This window comes from Narcine bancroftii, chromosome 3 (assembly GCF_036971445.1).
Source record: "Narcine bancroftii isolate sNarBan1 chromosome 3, sNarBan1.hap1, whole genome shotgun sequence".
In the NCBI taxonomy this organism is placed as follows: domain Eukaryota; kingdom Metazoa; phylum Chordata; class Chondrichthyes; order Torpediniformes; family Narcinidae; genus Narcine; species Narcine bancroftii.
The window spans coordinates 165966120-165986304 of record NC_091471.1 but is presented as its reverse complement, the minus strand read 5'-3'; the positions used below and the strand labels follow the sequence as shown (position 1 = coordinate 165986304).

Below are 20185 nucleotides of genomic sequence, written 5' to 3'. Positions count from 1 at the left end.
TTATATTCAATGATACGGCAGGCTTGTAGAGCCGATTTCTGCTGTGGCATACCTACAAGGTATTGTGCTCAGTTAGAACATTAAAATGAGCTGACTGACTCCAGCCAGGAGATTCAATCTGCAACACTCCCTGCCCCATTTAACTCAGAGCTTCACCAAATGATTAAAGTTGTCGCCTTTTTTTTGGTGAGATTGCTGGAATTGTTGTTTAGGTTGAAGTACTAGGCTCATTGCAGGCATTTCCCTCTCAGTGGGAAGATTTAAGTAAACACCCTGGCTGGCTTTTCTTTAGTTACTTTCAATTTTTCTCTGCAATACTGAGTTCCAGCTGACATGATTCATTTTAATGAAATGCTGCTTTCTCCAACCACAGTGCTGCCATTTCTTTTCAATTAAACTTTTACAAGTGCACTGAGGAAAGTGTAATGACTGGTTGCACCACAGCCTGGTTTAGTAATTCAGGGGTGCAGGAATTTTGAAGGCATCACAGACTCTGACCTTCCATCTACTGCAGGCTTCGATGTGAGCTGCTGCCTCAAGAAGGCAGCCTACATCAGAAAAAATCCCCATCATCCTGGTTGATGTGCTCTATCAATGACTCCAAAGGCTGAGTGAGGAACGATAGGCTTTAATACACATTAGATTTCAGCTATTCCAACTCCATGTGTTCGAATGAATGGAAGGGGGCAGGAGGTCGGCCTTTATGGCTAGGACACAGGGGGAAGGGTTACAGGGGATCGAGTCATCAGTGGACGGCCCAGCCACTTATACACAGAGCAGCAACACTATATACATATATACATATCACCACATTCACCCCTTCTTTAAAAACAAAACCCAGTCCTACAGGTTCAGCCGGTCAGGTGGCTTCCTCTGCCACTGTGACCTGTGCAGCTCAGTCAGTGGTGTACTGGTCAGCTCTGTTACTGGTCAGATGTCTTGAGGTGGCGGGGGAGGAAGGTTGTTGCCGTATGGGGAGGGGTTTAGTTGTCTGTGGGGGTGGTGGTGGTGGTCGGCTCGGCTGAGCGAGGGTCCTGGGGCATGTGGTGTGGGTGCCTGGGGGGCGTCGCTAGCCTGCACCAAGTCCATGTAGGAGACGATGCGTGTATGCAGTGGCTGGGGCCAGGGATGGGTGGGTGTCTCTGGCATGTGCCAGGTCCTGACAGGGACAATATCTTCATGGCCATCGGGCTACAGGACTTAAACGTATTGTGGATTTGCGTGCAGGAGCTGCACCTCTTCCTCCAACAGGTCAGTCTTATGGTCCCTCACGTGTTTCCTCAGCAGGACGGGTCCCGGAGCTAAGAGCCAAGGTGACAGAGTGGTTCCGGTCACCGACCTCCTGCGGAAGGAAAACATGTGTTCATGTAGGGTCATATTTGCCACAGTGCATAGGAGAGATCGGATGGCATGGAATGCCTCTGGCAAGACTTCTTGCCAGTGAGACACCACCAGGCCTTTTGACAAGGGCCAGGAGGATTGGCTTCCAAATGGTGGTGTTTTCTCACTCTACCTGGCTGTTTCCCCGGGATTCTAGCTCGTGATCCTACTAGTGGTTATACCTCTAGCCAACAGGTACTGTCGCAGCTCGTCACTCATGAACAGGACCCCTGATCCGGGTCCCCAGACTATATGGTGTGGAGTGCCCTGATAATTGTGGCAGAGGTCATGTCGGGACAGGGGATGACAAACAGGAATCTGGAGAACTCATTAAGGAAATAGACGTACCTATTGGTTGAGGGCAGGGGACCCTTGAAATCGACGTTCAGTCGTTCAAAGGGGTGCGTGACCTTGAGGTGTGCCTTGTCGGCCTGAAGAACTGTGGTTTACATTCCACGCAGACCCGACAGAGTCTGGTCAGAGACCTGACATCCTCAATGGAGTACGGGAGGTTCTGGGCTTTTATGAAGTGAAACAACGTCATGATTCCAGGGTGGAAGAGGTCATCGTGCAGGGACTGCGTGCAGTCCAAATGCATGCTGGCGCATGCCCCGCAGGATAGGGCATTTGGGGGATCATTGAGTTGCCTGGTTGGTACAGGATACTCTAGTTACAGATGGAGAGTTTGATTCTCAACCTCAGGATTTTGTCATTCTGGATTTTACCCCGCAGTTTTGTGTTAAACAAGAAGGTGACAGCACATTGGTCCATCAGCAGGGTAAATCTTTTCCCGGCGAGGTAGTGATGCCAGTGGCGCACGGCCTTAACAATCGCCTGTGTCTTCTTCTCGACTGAAGTGTGTCGTGTTTCGGGGCCAGGGAAGGTGCAAGAAAAAAATGCTACTGGCCTGCCCACCTGGTTGAGAGTGGTGGCCAGTGTGAAGTTGGAGGCATCATTCTCCACCTGGAATGGGATAGATTCGTTCACGGCATGCAATGTGGCTTTAACAATGTTTCCCTGATTTGTTTGAATGCTGCCCGGGCTTCTGCCAATAAGAGGAACATTGTGGACCTTACTAAGGGTTAGGCCTCATCAGCATAATTGGGCACCCATTGGGCATAGTTAGAAAAGAATCCCAGGCATCGTTAGCACTTTGGGATTGAGTGGTATTGGGAGCTCCATAAGGGGATGCATGCGGTCGGGGTTGGGGACAATAACACCATGTTATTCCAAACATTAATCAAATGCTTCAATAATTGTGTTTCTATAACACAAATTATTAATTTTGAATCCCACTTGCATATAAATTCCCCTACTAATCTCTCTTCTATTTTAACCCATGCCATCTTTTCTTCACCTTCAAAAAAGAAGGAAGAAATTGCTTTAGGACTACTCGATAGCAATTCTTAAAATTAGGAAGCTGCAGGCCTCCAAATTCATATTTCCATGTTAACTTTCCAATAGAGACACTTGACATCTTACTTTTCCAAAAGAATTTCCTTATATATTTACTTAATTCCTGAAAAAAAAACCTTTTGAGCTAGTAATATTGGTAAAGTTTGAAAAATATATTGTATTTTTGGGAATATATTCATCTGAACACAGTTAACTCTTCCTACTAAGGTTATTGGTAAAATTATCCATTTTTCAAATCTTCAATCTTTTTAGATAATGGTAAATAATTGAATTTATATAAGATCTTTAAATTATTGTCTATATGAATTTCCTAGATATTTACCCCCATTTTTGGCCATTTGAATTGGGTGTTTCTTTGACATTGGCTGTATTCCCCTTCCATAAGGGACTTTTATCCCAATTTATTTTATAACCAGAAATCTTTCCATATTCTTTCAATTTAAAATGTCATTTTCATAAGGAAGTCTCAGGTTCTGACAAATATATTAGAACATTGTCAGCAAGTAAACTAATTTTATGCTATTCTTGACTAATCCTAAATCCCTTAATTTCCAAATCACTCATAATATATAGCTAATATAAACAAAGCGAGAGATAAGGGATATTCATGTCTACTAGATCTCATCATTTGGAATGGAGCAGATATTTGTCCATTAGTCACTACTTTAGCTTTAGTGTCATTATATAATGCCTTTATCCAGTTTAAAATCCATATTTACCCAACACCTTAAACAAAGAGTCCCACTCCAAACTATCAAATGCTTTATCCATATCTAGAGCCACTGCAAGATGTAGATCTCTTCTTTTTTACGCTAAATGTTAATACTAAATAGTCTAACCACATTGTTAGCCAATGTCTTGTCTTCACAAAACCTGTCTGATCCATTTTTTGGGTAATAATTTAGTCTTCCTATTTGCCAACATTTTGGCAACAATCTTATATTCTGCATTTAATATGAAATAGGATGAAGGTTTTAAAGGATCTTGATCTTTTTTTGGTATCACAGTAATTATTGCTGTTGAAAATGATTCTGAGAGAGTGTGAGTTGTTGAGATCTGATCTAACATTTCCATAAAAATAGGAATTAATAAATTTTTACATTATTTATAAAGTTCAGGGAGAAAGCCATCTTCTCCTGGAGATTTATTACATGGTAATAAACTCATTACCTCCCTTACTTCTATCTATGTGAGGGTGGCACTCAATTCTGTCTATTCTTCCATACTCAGTCTTGGAAAATATATCTGAAATAATTATCTATCTATTTTATTATCTTCATTTAAAGATTCCAACCTATATAATTTAGAATAAAAACTCTTAAAAGATTCATTTATTTCTTGAGGTTTAAAACTAATAAAATTATTGTCATTCTTAATTAATCTTGAATCCTGCTCCACTTTTGATTGCCATGCAAGTATTTTATGTGATTGTTTGCCTAATTCACAATACCTCTGTTTCATTCATGTGATTGCTTTCTATATTTTACTGATTATAATATATTATACTAATTTTCTTTATTAATTAGTTGTCTACATTTATTTTCAGAACCCCTCCTTTGAAGATCCTTTTCCAAACCCATTATTTATTTTTCTAATTGATCTATCTCTTTCATATACTCCTTTTAGATTTTAAAAGTAAAACTTATAATTTTCCCTCTCAGATACACTTTCAGAGCATCCAATATTACAATCTTATCATTCACAGAGTTCAAGTTTGTATCACAAAATGTCTGAATTTTGTCTTCTAATAAAATCACAAAAATCTGTTCTTTTTATTAATAATAGATTCAGTCTCCATCTATAAACCAATTTTTCTTTATCACACACTGCAATCATCATTAATAAAGATGAATGATCAGACAAAATTCTTGCTTTATATTCTGCTTCAAGAATCCTACCCAGATCAATGAAAACTTCAAGGAATTCTATGAGCAATTATATCAAACTGAGAACAAAGGGAAAGAAGACAAATTAGATGAGTTTCTAGCTAAAATTGAACTACCAAAATTGCAAGAGGAGCAAAACAAATTGATAAAACCATTTGAAATAGATGAAATACAGGATATATTAAAAAAGCTACCGAACAATAAAACTCCGGGAGAGGATGGAATCCCAATAGAATTCTATAAAACATTCAAAGACTTATTAATTCATCCTCTCCTGGAAGTAATGAACCAGATTGAAGAAAGACAAAACATGCAGATTCATGTAAAACAGCAATAATTACAGTAATACCAAAGATGGGGAAAGATCCACTAACGGCAGCATCATATAGACCAATATCTCTGCTTAACTCATATTATAAGATAATAGCTAAACTATTAGCAAACAAATTGGCTGACTGTGTACCAAAAATATTATAACTAGATCAAACTGGATTTATTAAGAAAAGCCAAACAACGGACAATATCTGTAAGTTCATTAACTTAATCAATGCATTACATGGAAATAAGACGCCAACAGTGGTGGTTGCTTTAGACGCAGAGAAAGCCTTTGACAGGGTAGAATGGAATTATTTATTACAGAGGTTCAAACTACCAGAGAAATATATTAATTGGATTAAAGCATTATATAAGGGACCATTGGTGAAGGTGATAGTAAATGGATATATATCAAACCAATTTAAATTATGCAGGTCAACTAGGCAGGGATGTCCACTATATTCTTCACTGTTCGTGTTAGCTATAGAATCCTTGGCAGAACTGATAAGAACATAAAATAAAATAAAAGGGATAAAAATAAAAGAGAAGGAATATAAAATCAGTATATTTGCAGATGACGTCATAGTATACTTAACAGAACCAGAATTATCAATAAAAGAATTACATAAAAAATTGAAGGAATATGGAGAAGTATCAGGGTATAAGATCAACGCAAATAAAAGTGAAGCGATGCCAATTAATAATGCGGATTTCACAAAGTTTAAGAAAGAATCACCATTTAAATGGCCAACACAAGCAATCCGATACCTAGGTATTAGACGAGATAATAATCTAGGACATCTATACAATTTAAATTATCAGACATTAATTAAGAAATTACAAGATGACAGAACATTGGAAAGATTTACCACTAACACTGATAGGAAGGGTAAATTGCATTTAAATGAATATCTTCACAAGGATAGAATACCTATTTCAATCATTACCAATTCCCTTAACAGAGAAATTCTTAAATGAGCTAAAGAAAATAATAAGGAAATTCTTATGGAAAGGGGGGAAACCAAGGATAGCGCTAGATAAATTAACAGAATGGTAGAAACAAGGGAGCTTACAGCTACCAAATTTTAAGAATTATTATAGAGCAGCACAATTAAGATATCTATCAGATTTTTATCAAACAAAGGAAAAACCAGATTGGACCAGATTAGAGCTAGATAAAATAGGGGAGAAAGTATCTGAACATATACTATATTAGTGGGATGAAAAACTGGTGCAATATAGTGTCATGATAATGAATATGTTTGAGATGTACCGGAAGTCATATGGTATGAGAGAGAGATAAGAACACAAGCAGGAGAACAAAGGAAACGGGAGAATAAAGACACTCAGAAGTTTACCTGATAAACTTGTGTTTAATGTTTTATTAACTTCACATTTCGGGCCGCAAATGTGACATTGGCGACGAGGATAAAAGAAACTTGAAGAAAATTAAAGACTAAACAAGATTACAGAGGTTTACAGACAACTTCAAGGTGATAAGAATTTTCTCTGTGACTCAGTACTTTTGGGGCTGGAATATTTCCTCATGGCTGGTGCAAACGGTGACTTTCTAACACATAGTGGAATTGCTCATTTTGACCCGACTGGTGATGCAAGTACTGTAAGTGTGAAGTGGAAGGCATGGCTGGAAGAATTTGAATCCTACGCCGACAGTCGTGGCCTATTTCTAGATACCGGTACAGTTGAACAAAAAGCGCAGAGAAGGGCGTTACTTCTTTTCACTGCAGGACCCTCAGTTCGGGCAACATTTAAGACACTTTTGAATACTGGAAGAAAGGATGAGTACCGGAAAGCGGTAGATGCATTAAATGCACACTATGTAGTGACACCGAATGCTACATTTCAACGCCATTTGTTTTGGAGAACGAGACAAGAAGATGGCCAGACAATTGCTCAGTACGTGACGAGACTACGCCAGCTAGCTGTTGGATGCAATTACATGCCAGCTGATTTGGACAACCAATTATTGGATCAAGTCGTACAGCACTGCAGATCAGATAAACTCAGAAGACGTCTACTGGAAAGCGGGAGTGAGTTGGAACTCACCGATGCTTTAACCATTGCTGCTGCATTAGAGGCTGTTGAAGGGCAATTTCCTACCATGACCCTGAAAGACAACTCAAGCCAGCAAATTAAGAGGCTCTCACATCGTCATAACCAGCCAAGATATAAGTCGACACAGGACGTGGAGTGTTATCAATGTGGAAACCGAGGTCACTTTGGAAAAGACCCATATTGCCCGGCCAAAGGCAAAGTTTGCAGAAAGTGTGGAGGTAAGGATCACTTTGCAAAGAAGTGCAAAAGCAAGTCCAATGCAGACCAGAAGAGGAAGAGTACAACTTCCAAAGGCAAAGTCTGGGGGAAAGGAAAGTATCCTGGAAAGAAAGATACCATTCACCAGATAGATGGTGACGATGATGATACCCAGGAGGGACAGAGTTGTTACCAATTTACGTTGAATGAAGTACATCATGAGAAGGTCCCAGTGATCATTGGTGGAGTGACAGTGCAGGTCATTGTAGACACAGGCAGTGACAGTAATGTGATTGATCGACATTTATGGGAGAAGTTGAAAAAGAAAAAGATCATCTGTACCTCAAAGAAGTGTTCCAAGAAACTGTATCCATACACAGCAACCAAGCTATTGCAGACCATTGGATGTTTTACTGCAACTGTTGAAGCTGGTGATAAGTACACCGAAGCAGAGTTTGTGGTCATAGAAGAGAGGGGAGAACCATTGTTGAGTAGAAGCACAGCGCAAGACCTGGCAATACTTCATATTGGAGCTTGTGTCAATTCAATTCAGTCATATGAGGATATGAAGCAAGAATTCCCCGCAGTCTTCCAAGGAGTAGGAAAGCTGAAAGGTCGACAGTTGAAGCTAGCGGTAGATGAAACAGTCAAACCCAAAGCACAACCAATGCGCCGAACTCCGTTTGGACTTCGTGGGAAAGTCGAAGCCAAAATTAAAGAATTGATCGAACAAGACATTATTGAACCGGTGGAACATTCGACACAATGTGTCAGCCCAGTAGTGATTGTGCCTAAATCAAAGGGTGACATAAGACTATGTGTTGACATGAGAATGGCCAATGAAGCTATAATTAGAGAATGACACCCTATACCAACAGTGGAGGAAATACTTCAAGAACTAACTACCAGCAAGGTATTCTCAAAAATTGATCTGAAATGGGGCTATCATCAGTTAGAGCTGGATCCAGGTTCCCGAGATGTGACAACATTTGTGACTCACTGTGGATTGTATCGTTACAAGAGACTATCATTTGGAATTAATGCAGCTTCGGAGATCTACCAGTATGAAATCCATCGAGTGATTCAAGGCATTCCTGGAGTTGCCAACATTTCTGACGACATCATAGTCCATGCACCAACGAAGGAAGAGCATGACAAACAGTTGAGGCGTGTACTATCTAGACTACAGGAAGCAGGCCTTACCGTGAATGGAAACAAGTGCCAGTTCGGTGTGTCAGAAATGGACTTCATGGGACACTGACTTACACGGAAAGGACTAAACCCTGCAGAGGCCAAGGTGAAAGCTATTGCAGAGGCACGTGCACCTCAGAACGCAACAGAGGTGAGGAGTTTCCTGGGATTGGTCAATTTTTGTGCAAAGTTCATTCCTAATTTCACTACAGCGGCAGAACCACTAAGGAAACTAACCAGGAAAGGTGTACCTTTTCATTTTGGATCTGAGCAGAAGAAAGCGTTCACAGCGCTGAAGCAAAGTCTGACAGATGCAAAAACTCTTGGATATTACGATCCGGCGGCATCAACCAAAGTCATAGTGGATGCCAGCCCGGTTGGTTTAGGAGCCGTGTTGGTCCAGATGCATGATGGAGGACCACGAATCATTGCCTATGCCAGCAGATCATTATCAGATGTGGAAAGAAGATACTCTCAGACAGAGAAAGAAGCACTTGGACTTGTATGGGCCTGTGAGAGGTTCCATGCATATTTATACGGCATTGGATTTGAACTCATCACAGATCATAAGCCATTAGAGGTGATCTATGCACCTAGATCCAAACCATGTGCCAGAATAGAGAGATGGATACTCAGACTACAACCCTACAAATATAAAGTAATCCACATTGCAGGGAAAGCAAACATTGCTGATCCGCTGTCCAGATTGGTGAAGGATGGTGGTCCACAATCCAAGTCAGAATTGGGAACTGAAACAGAGAGCTTTGTACGCTTCGTAGCTATTCAGGCGACACCGAAAGCTGTGACTACGAAGGAGGTCGAGAGAGAATCCGAACATGATCCAGAACTCATGGAAGTAAGAGAATGCATACAGAGTGGACAATGGGACAAGTGTACTCACAAGGCTTACATTCCCATTAGAGACGAACTTTGTTGCATCGGACAGTGTGTATTGAGAGGTTGCAGATTGGTGATACCACAAAGATTGAGACTGAAGATCGTATCCTTAGCGCATGAAGGACACCTAAGCATTGTTGGTACCAAGCAAAACCTCACGACCAAGGTATGGTGGCCAAGTTGTGATAAAGACGCAGAGAAATTTGTTAAAACTTGTCACGGATGTCAAATCACAAGTAGGAGTAATCCGCCAGAACCGATCCGGAGAACGCAACTCCCGACAGGACCATGGATCGACGTAGCTGTTGATTTTCTTGGACCTTTACCAATGGGTGAATCAATTTTGGTAGTGATAGATTACTACAGCAGATACTATGAGTACGTGGTGTTGAAGTCCACAACCACTGAAAAAACAATACAAGCGTTAGCAGAGATATTCGCAAGATATGGATTACCTGTTACATTATACTCTGACAATGGTCCACAATTCATTTCAGAGACATTTACGGAATACATGAGGACCACAGGTATCCACCATCATAAAGTAACTCTGAAATGGCCGCAAGCCAACGGAGAAGTAGAGAGACAAAATCAATCCATTGAAAAACGATTGAGGATTGCACACGCAGAAGGACAAAATTTGCGAGAAGCATTGCTATCTTATGTGGCTGTCTATCGAGCAACGACTCATGCAACCACTGGAAAAAGTCCTGCAGAAGCATTTTTTGGGAGAAAAATCCGCACAAAAATGCCAGAAATAAAGGAAATCCGAAACGACCAGGAGATGAGGGACCACGATGCTGAAAAGAAAGGAGCAGCAAAGCTGTACACAGATTCGAAACGTGGAGCCAAGTACTCAGACATCATGCCTGGAGATAATGTTCTAGTGAGGCATGAAACTGGTGGTAAGCTAGACACACCTTATTACCATCAACCCTATACTGTCGTATCCAGAAGTGGCAGTATGGTAACAGTAAAGTCTCCGGCTGGAATCCTGTACAAAAGAAATGTCTCAGGTGTAAAAAGGTACCAGTCCAGAGATACATCGAGTGAAGAGGTTGAAAGGCCAATACGAGATGCTGAAACTGAGAGACCTGATGATGTTCCAGAGGCAGTTACCAGCACTCCTGATGAAGTGACTAGAGCGCCAGAAACACCCGAAGCCGTGGCGAGCAGTATGTTCGACGCTGAGAGTGAACAACCGAGAAGCGACGACAATATCGCAGGCAGGCCGAAACGAAACCGAAAAGTGCCCAAACGATACGAAGACTTTGTGCCATAGTTTTAATAAGAACTTTGGGATAGTATTTAATCTTATATCATAAAGTGCATGTATGAATGCTGTAGGAAGTAAACTTTATGTAGTTGAGTTATAGTATTACCATTAGGTACGATGTTTGTATGTTTCCGAGGGATATTGGTAAGTGAAGGTAAAGTTTATTTCTGATTAAAGAGGGGATGTCATGATAATGAATATGTATGAGATGTACCGGAAGTCATGTGGTATGAGAGAGAGAGATAAGAACACAAGCAGGAGAACAAAGGAAACGGGAGAATAAAGACACTCAGAAGTTTACCTGATAAACTTGTGTTTAATGTTTTATTAACTTCACATTTCGGGACACAAATGTGACACATAGGAGTTCACCTATGCACCATCTGCTCAACATTTGGAAGAAGATTCACGTAGAAAGGAAAAAAAACAAATTACCAATTACCAAAATTGTTATTGATGCAAAATCAACTAATCCCTTTCACAATAGATTACCTTTCCTTTAGAGAATTGGAGAGAAAAGGGATCAAAAGAATAGAAAATTGTTTTTCAGGAAATAAATTATTATCTTTTGAACAAATGAAGTACAAATATGGTATAACTCATGGTACAATGTTTGCATATCATCAACTGAAAACCTACTTGAAGGACAAATTGGGAAGCAGGCTGAAGTTACCAGAAAGAAGAAGCTTTGAATTTGTGATTACAGACACAATGATAATTAAAAGATTTATAACAAACATGTACATCAAACTGCAAGAGAAAGAGAATGAGAAAATAAGTTGTAAACCCAAACAAAAGTGGGAACAAGATCTAAATATAAAGATAAAAATTGAAAAATGGGAAAAACTATGCTCCGGAACTATGAGAAATACAATAAATATGAGGTTACGCATGATACAATATAATTGGTTTCACAGGCTATACACCATGCCCCAAAAGTTAAATAAATGGGACCCAAAAGTATCAGATAGATGTTTTCGCTGTAAGAAGGATACGGGAACAACAATACATGCAATTTGGGCATGTGAGAAAATGGAAAAGTTCTGAGAAGATCTAAACCAGGTATTAAATAAAATCACAAAATGAAACATATCAAAAAATACAGAGATCTTTCTTCTAAGTAATATAAGAAGTAAAGAACTAGGCCTCGATTTGAATGAAGCACAAAAAAGATTTATTATGATAATTTGAGCTGTAGCAAAAAATGTATAATGTCAACATGTAAACAGAAGAGAGCCTGAGAGAACATAGAAATGAATAAATGTATTCCATTGGAAAAAGATAACAAATAATTTAAGAAGTAACGTCACAGTAATGGAACAAATTTGGGAACCATACATGGAACACAACAGAGAAGTCCTACCGTGGACCTCCACCCCCTAAAATGACAGAATGAGAAGAAGACGAAATGAACTGACCCACTGTGTAAAAGTAGATGACACAATTTTCTTGTTTATTTTCATTGTGTGATGACATTGTTTAATGGGTTTAATGTATCGTATAGGTTGAACGTTTAGTGGGTAGGAAGGGGGGTGGGAAGGAGGGAGGGAAAGGAGGGGGGAAAAGGGAAGAAAATGACACTGTGTATATTTAAGAGGGAAATGTTTGTGTGTATTTTGGTTAATATTGTTCATAGTGTGAAAAATATAAAATAAAATAAATAAAAATCCTACCCTGCATCTGTGCTGAAATTAAAAATAAATCAATTCTAGTAAAAGATTCATGCCTACTCGGATAAAAAGAGTAATCCTTTTCTCGAGGATGAATTCTTCTCCATGCATCTATTAAATTCAAATCTCTCATTAATACCAATGTAATCTTTGCTGCTTTACCTCACCTCACTTCTCTAGTAGATCTATTTAAAAATTGATCCAAACAAAAATTAAAATATCCTCGTATATTTTCACATGCATCTGCTAGATTAAGAAATGTTTCTGGAATAAATTTTGCATTATCAACATTAGGGCCATACAAATTCAAAAGGGTTTATAATTCCAAATATATTTGACAGTGTACCATCGCATATCTCCATGCAGGGTCAGTCAGAACATTTTGAATTTTAATTGAAAGATTATTTTTCAACAAAATCATCACCCCTCTTGCCTTAGAATTGAACGAAGAAGCCACTACATAACCAATCCATTCTCTCTTTTTAGTTTCATATGTTCTTTTTCATTAAATGGATTTCTTGCAGAAAAGCCAAGTCAACTTCCATTTTCTTTATATATGCTAATACTCTCTTTCTCTTCACTGGTCCATTTAACCCGTTAACATTAAAATTTACAAATTTCACAATATTACTCATCTTAATAATCCAGATTCAGTCCCTTTAGTTTTATTTCCTCCACCTCCACCTCCAAATCTCCTCCCCCTAACTCCATTACTCAATGTCCAATGTGTCAATTCACACTTCCTCCGGCAATCCAAATAAAGAAAAGAAAAAAAGATATACAATTAAAGGATATATATTACAACATTTCTAACTATATATAGACAAAGTTAGGACCCCCTTTTCCCACCCCAGCAAGTGTTGTTTGAGTAATACATAATACTACCTATTTTATGGGCTGCTTCCACACACAATCTGATAGAAGTTACTACCTCATCTTTCACCCCCACCCCCCTGGTATTTACCATATGATCTTTAATCATTTAATTCATAAATGAAAAACTTTCCAAATTCAGCAAAGGGAGAATAATCATTATTCTGAATAATACTGTTCTACAGAGCTGTTAGAAAAAATTTAGTCCATCTAGGACACAGTAGCAACAACTGAGTTCCCAATTCTTCATTCCACCTGCACTCTTTCAAGATTTTGCACAAATTATTCTGTTTGAACAAAATTCAAAAAATAATTTATTTTGACCTCCAGGCAGGGAAATCTTCAAGGTTGCAGGATGACGTAGCATGAATCAATACCCGTTTTCTACAAGAGCCTTCTTAACAGGATTAAATTCTCTTCTCTTCAATAGATCTGCACTTAAATCAGGGTAGAACAAACTTCATACTTAAGCAGGAATTTCGTTGCTCTTGCCGCTTCTGCCACAAGGCTCAATATTTTCTCTCTATCTTGATATCGAAGGAATTTAATTAACATGAAACACAGGTTCTGATTTGGATGTAGTTTTTCTCTAAGGGACAAGGTTTTTTTAGAGTTGTTGGTGCCTGAACTGGGCTGCCAAGGGCAATGACTGAAGCAGGAATTATGGCACAATTTAAGAGATTTCTCAATAGATGGACAAATATGCAGGGAATGGGAGGATATGTATTATGTGCAAGCAGGAGAGATTTAGTTTAGTTTGGCAACATTCAGTGCAGACATTATGGATTGAATGGCCTGTTCCAGCATGGTACTGTTCTATGTTCTATGAAGGATCATTGTTTTGTTTGGTACAAGAAGAGGTTCAGCCCATCAACTCCAGCAGGGTCACATGATGTGGTCTCAATTCCCAGGTCCTCTCCATGTTGAAGTGCAAAGTATTTGCTCTCAATTTCCTCTGCATTTGCATCCTGAAAGTCATGATTGACTCTTATTTCAGTGTCTTCTTGGGCATAGGTTTAAGGTGAGAGGGGAAAGATTAGCATTCTCTTGTTTTTTTTTTAAGTTATTTTTCCAAACAACAGTTCATCACCAACAGGCCTTTCTGCGGAGGTTCAAATAACTCCGGTTTTAATTTATCCAGCCCACTGAATGCATCAGGTGGTAATCTTTTCCCACAAACTGCTGTCATGATAATGAATATGCATGAGATGTTTTCACCTGACCGGAAGTCACATGGTATGAGAGAGAGAGAAGAGCGCGAAGTGGAGGAACAATGAAAGCTGGAGAATAAAGACACGGAGATGTTTAACTGGTAAAACCTGCGTTATTAGTGTTATTAACTTCACATTTCGGGCCACAAATGTGACATTGGCGACGAGGATTTAAACAACATTTTGGAACTTCAATGTGATAAGAATTTTGATCTTTGATTCAGTGGCTTTGGGCTGAAAAAAGTTTCCTCATGGCAGGCGCAGAAGCTGACTTTCTAACACTTCGAGGTGTTCCTCATTTTGACCCAACGGGTGATGCAAGCACTGTGAGTGTGAAGTGGAAGGCATGGCTGGAAGAATTTGAAGCCTACGCCGACAGTCGTGGCCTATTTCTCGATAGCGGTACGGTGGAACAAAAAGCGCAGAGGAGGGCGTTACTTCTTTTCACCGCAGGACCCGCAGTTCGGGAAACTTTTAAGACACTTTTGAATACAGGAAGGAAGGATGAATACCAGAAAGCGATCGATGCATTGAATGCACACTATGTAGTGACACCGAACGCTACATTTCAACGCCATTTGTTTCGGAGAACGAAACAAGAAGATGGACAAACAATTGCTCAGTACGTGACGAGATTGCACCAGCTGGCTGTTGGATGCAATTACCTGCCAGCTGATTTGGACAACCAATTATTAGGTCGTGCAGCACTGCAGATCAGACAAGCTCAGGAGACGTCTGCTGGAAAAAGGGAGTGAGTTGAAGCTCACCGATGCTTTAGCCATTGCTGCTGCATTAGAGGCTGTTGAGGGGAAATTTCATACCATGACCCTGAAGGACAACTCAAGCCAGCAAGTTAAGAGGCTCTCGCATCGCCAGAACCAGCCAAGATATTCGTCGACACATGACGTGGAGTGTTATCGATGTGGAAACAGAGGCCATTTTGGAAAAGACCCATGTTGCCCAGCAAAAGGCAAAGTTTGCAGAAAGTGCAGAGGTAAGGACCACTTTGCAAAGAAGTGCAAAAGCAAGTCCAATGCAGACCAGAAGGGGAAGAGCACAGCTTCCAAAGGCAAAGCTTGGGGGAAAGGAAAGTATCCTGGAAAGAAAGACACTATTCGCCATATAGACGGTGACCCAGAAAGTGATGATGATGATGATAACCAGGATGGACAGAGATATTATCAATTTACATTGAATGATGTACATCAAGAGAAGGTCCCAGTGATCACTGGTGGTGTGACAGTTCAGGTCATTGTAGACTCAGGCAGTGACAGTAATGTAATTGATCGACATTTATGGGAGAAATTGAAAAGGAAAAAGATCATCTGTACCTCAAAGAAGTGCTCCAAGAAATTGTATCCATACACAGCAACCAAGCCATTGCAGACCATTGGATGTTTTACTGCAACTGTTGAAGCTGGTGATAAGTACACCAAAGCAGAGTTTGTTGTCATAGAGGAGAGGGGAGAACCATTGCTGAGTAGACGCACAGTGTAAGACCTGGCAATACTTCATATTGGAGCTCGTGTCAATTCAGTTCAGTCATACGAGGATATGAAGCAAGAATTCCCCACAGTCTTCCAAGGAGTAGGAAAGCTGAAAGGTCGACAACTAAAGCTAGCGGTGGACAAAACGGTCAAACCCAAGGTGCAACCAGTGCGCAGAACTCCGTTTGGACTTCGTGGGAAAGTCGAAGCCAAAATTAAAGAGTTGATCGAGCAAGACATTATTGAACCTGTGGAACATTCGACACAATGGGTCAGCCAAGTAGTGATTGTGTCCAAACCAAAGGGTGACATAAGACTGTGTGTTGATATGAGGATGGCCAATGAAGCTATAATTTGAGAACGACACCCTATACCAACAGTGGGGGAAATACTTCAAGAGTTAACTACCAGTAAGATATTCTCAAAAATTGATTTAAAATGGGGCTATCATCAATTAGAGCTGGACCCAGAATCCCGAGACGTAACAACATTTGTGACTCACTGTGGATTGTACCGATATAAGAGACTATCGTTCGGCATTAATGCAGCTTCTGAGATCTACCAGTATGAAATCCATCGAGTGATTCAAGGCATTCCTGGAGTTGCCAACATTTCTGACGACATCATAGTCCATGCACCTACAAAGGAAGAGCATGACAGACGGTTGAGGCGTGTACTATCTAGACTACAGGAGGCAGGCCTTACTGTGAATGGAAACAAGTGCCAGTTCGGTGTGTCAGAAATGGACTTCATGGGACACAGACTTACACGGGAAGGACTAAACCCAGCAGGGGCCAAGGTGAAGGCTATTGCAGATGCACGTGCACCCCAGAACGCAACGGAGGTGAGGAGTTTCCTAGGATTGGTCAATTATTGTGCAAAGTTCATCCCTAATTTTGCTACAGTGGCAGAACCACTAAGGAAACTAACCAGGAAAGGTGTACCATTTCATTTTGGATCGGAGCAGAAGAAAGCGTTCACAACGCTGAAGCCAAGTCTGACAGAAGCTAATACTCTTGGATATTATGATCCGGCTGCACCAAGCAAAGTCATAGCGGATGCTAGTCCCGTTGGTTTAGGAGCCGTGTTGGTCCAGATACATGATGTAGGACCAAGAATCATTGCCTACGCCAGCAGATCGTTGTCAGATGTGGAAAAAAGATATTCTCAGACAGAGAAAGAAGCACTCGGACTTGTATGGGCCTGTGAGAGTTTCCATGCATATTTGTATGGCATTGAATTTGAACTCATCACAGATCATAAGCCATTAACATAACATAATATAACAATTACAGCACGGAAACAGGCCATTAGGCCCTTCTAGTCCGCACCGAACCAAACACCCCTCTCTAGTCCCACCTCCCTGCACAATGCCCATAACCCTCCATCTTCTTCTCATCCATATACCTGTCCAACCTTTTCTTAAATAATACAATTGACTCCGCCGCCACTATTTCTCCCGGAAGCTCATTCCACACAGCTACCACTCTCTGAGTAAAGAAGTTCCCCCTCATGTTACCTCTAAACCTCTGCCCCTTAATTCTTAACTCATGTCCTCTTGTTTTAATCTTTCCTCCTCTTAACGGAAATAGTCTATCCACATCCACTCTGTCTATCCCTTTCATAATCTTAAATACTTCTATCAAATCCCCTCTCAACCTTCTATGCTCCAAAGAATAAAGACCTAATCTGTCCAATCTCTCCCTATACTCTAGATGCTTAAACCCAGGTAACATTCTGGTAAACCTTCTCTGCACTCTCTCCACTCTGTTTATATCCTTCCTATAATTAGGCGACCAGAACTGCACACAGAACTCCAAATTAGGCCGCACTAACATCTTATACAATCTCAACATCACCTCCCAACTCCTATATTCCATGCAATGATTGATAAAGGCCAGCATACTAAAAGCCTTCTTCACCACCCTATTCACGTGAGTTTCTACCTTCAGGGAACGATGTACCGTTACTCCTAAATCTTTCTGCTCTTATGTATTCATCAATGCTCTCCCATTTATCACGTATGTCCTGTTCTGATTCTTCTTACCAAAATGAAGCACCTCACACTCGGCATAGAGGTGATCTATGCCGCTAGATCCAAACCATGTGCCAGAATAGAGCGATGGGTACTCCGACTCCAACCCTACAAATATAAAGTAGTTCACATTGCCGGGAAAGCAAACATTGCTGATCCGCTGTCCAGATTGGTGAAGGATGGATGCCCACAATCCAAGTCAGAATTGGGGACAGAAGCAGAGAGCTTTGTACGCTTCGTAGCTATTCAGTCGACACCGAAAGCTGTGACCACGAAGGAAGTCGAGAGAGAGTCCGAACATGACCCAGAACTCATGGAAGTGAGAGAATGTATCCAGAGTGGACAATGGGATAAGTGTACTCACAAGGCTTACATTCCCATTAGAGACGAACTTTGTTGCATCGGACAGTGTGTATTGAGAGGTTGTAGATTGGTGATACCACAGAGGTTTAGACCGAAGATCGTATCCTTAGCTCATGAAGGACACCTAGGTATTGTTGGTACCAAGCAAAACCTCAGGAGTAAAGTATGGTGGCCAGGTTGTGATAAAGACACAGAGAAATTCATCAAAACTTGCCATGGATGTCAAATCACAAGTAGGAGTAATCCGCCAGAGCCGATCCGGAGTACGCAACTCCCGACAGGACCGTGGATCGACGTAGCCATTGATTTTCTTGGACCTTTACCGACTGGTGAATCAATCATGGTAGTGATAGATTACTACAGCAGATACTATGAGTACGCTGTGATGAGGTCCATGACCACTGAAAAAACAATACAAGCATTAGCAGAGATCTTCGCAAGATATAGATTGCCTTTTACGCTATACTCTGACAATGGTCCACAATTCATTTCAGAGACATTTGCTGAATACATGAGGACCACAGGTATCCACCATCATAAAGTAACTCCGAAATGGCCGCAAGCCAACGGGGAAGTAGAGAGACAAAATCAGTCTATTGAAAAACGATTACGGATTGCTCACGCAGAAGAACAAAATTGGCGAGAAGCATTGCTATCTTATGTGGCTGTCTATCGGGCAACGTCCCATGCAACCACAGGAAAAAGTCCTGCAGAAGCATTTTTTGGGAGAAAAATCCGCACAAAAATGCCCGAAATAAAGGAAATCTGGGACGACCAGGAGATGAGGGACCACGATGCTGAAAAGAAAGGAGCAGCAAAGCTGTACACAGACTCGAGACGTGGAGCCAGGTACTCAGACATCATGCCTGGAGATAATGTTCTGGTGAGGCATGAGAATGGTGGTAAGCTAGACACACCTTATTACCATCAACCCTACACTGTCATATCCAGAAGTGGCAGTATGGTAACAGTAAAGTCTCCGGCTGGAATCCTGTACAAAAGAAATGTGTCAGGTGTAAAAAGGTACCAGTCCAGAGAGACATCGAGCGAGGTGGTTGAAAGTCCAATACGAGATGCTCAACCTGAGAGACCAGATGATGTTCCCGAGGCGGTTACCAGCATTCCTGATGAAGTGACTAGAGGGCCAGAAGCACCCGAGGCCGTGGCGAGCAGTGTTCCCGACGCTGAGAGTGAACAACCGAGTAGCGACGATAGTATCGCAGGAAGGCCGAAACGAGACAGGAAAGCACCTAAACGATACGAAGACTTTGTGCCGTATTTCTAATTGTGCCCGCATTATCACAAAAGGGAAAGTTTGTGACGGTTGGAATGATAAAAGAACATTGGGACAGTAATTTGATCATATATCATAAAGTGCGTGTATGAGTGCTGTATGTAGTACATTTTATTTAGTTGAGTTATTGTATTACAGTTAGTTATGACACGTTCATGTTACATTGTGTGTAGAAGGAGTTTTAACTTGTTTGTTTGTTTGTGAGACATTGTTGGTTCCGAGGGATATTGTTAAGGTGACGGTGTTTACATTTCAACATTAAGGTGTAAAGTTTATTTCTGGTAAAAGGAGGGATGTCATGATAATGAATATGCATAAGATGTATTCACCTGACCGGAAGTCACATGGTATGAGAGAGAGAGAAGAGCGCGAAGTGGAGGAACAATGAAAGCTGGAGAATAAAGACACGGAGATGTTTAACTGGTAAAACCTGCGTTATTAGTGTTATTTACTTCACATTTCGGGCCACAAATGTGACAACTGCCTGCTTTCATTTTCTCCCATACTGACAACCCAATCCAACTTAATTCTCACCAGCAAACCTTGAGCTTTAATTACTCTTACTTTGACAATAGAAGGAATCTACGTCCAACATAATGGAATTCATGCTATAAATG

The 20185-nt window shown here is 40.7% G+C and overlaps 1 long non-coding RNA gene across 1 annotated transcript in view; it reads right to left on the bottom strand.

Moving 5' to 3' along the window:
- Window positions 1-612: 612 nt before the first annotated feature.
- Window positions 613-20185, bottom strand: part of LOC138756282 (uncharacterized) — a 35906-nt gene continuing 16333 nt past the window's right edge. The window contains exon 3 of the long non-coding RNA XR_011352945.1: window positions 613-1342. This is a non-coding gene — a long non-coding RNA (uncharacterized lncRNA). The remainder of the gene's footprint in view (window positions 1343-20185) is intronic.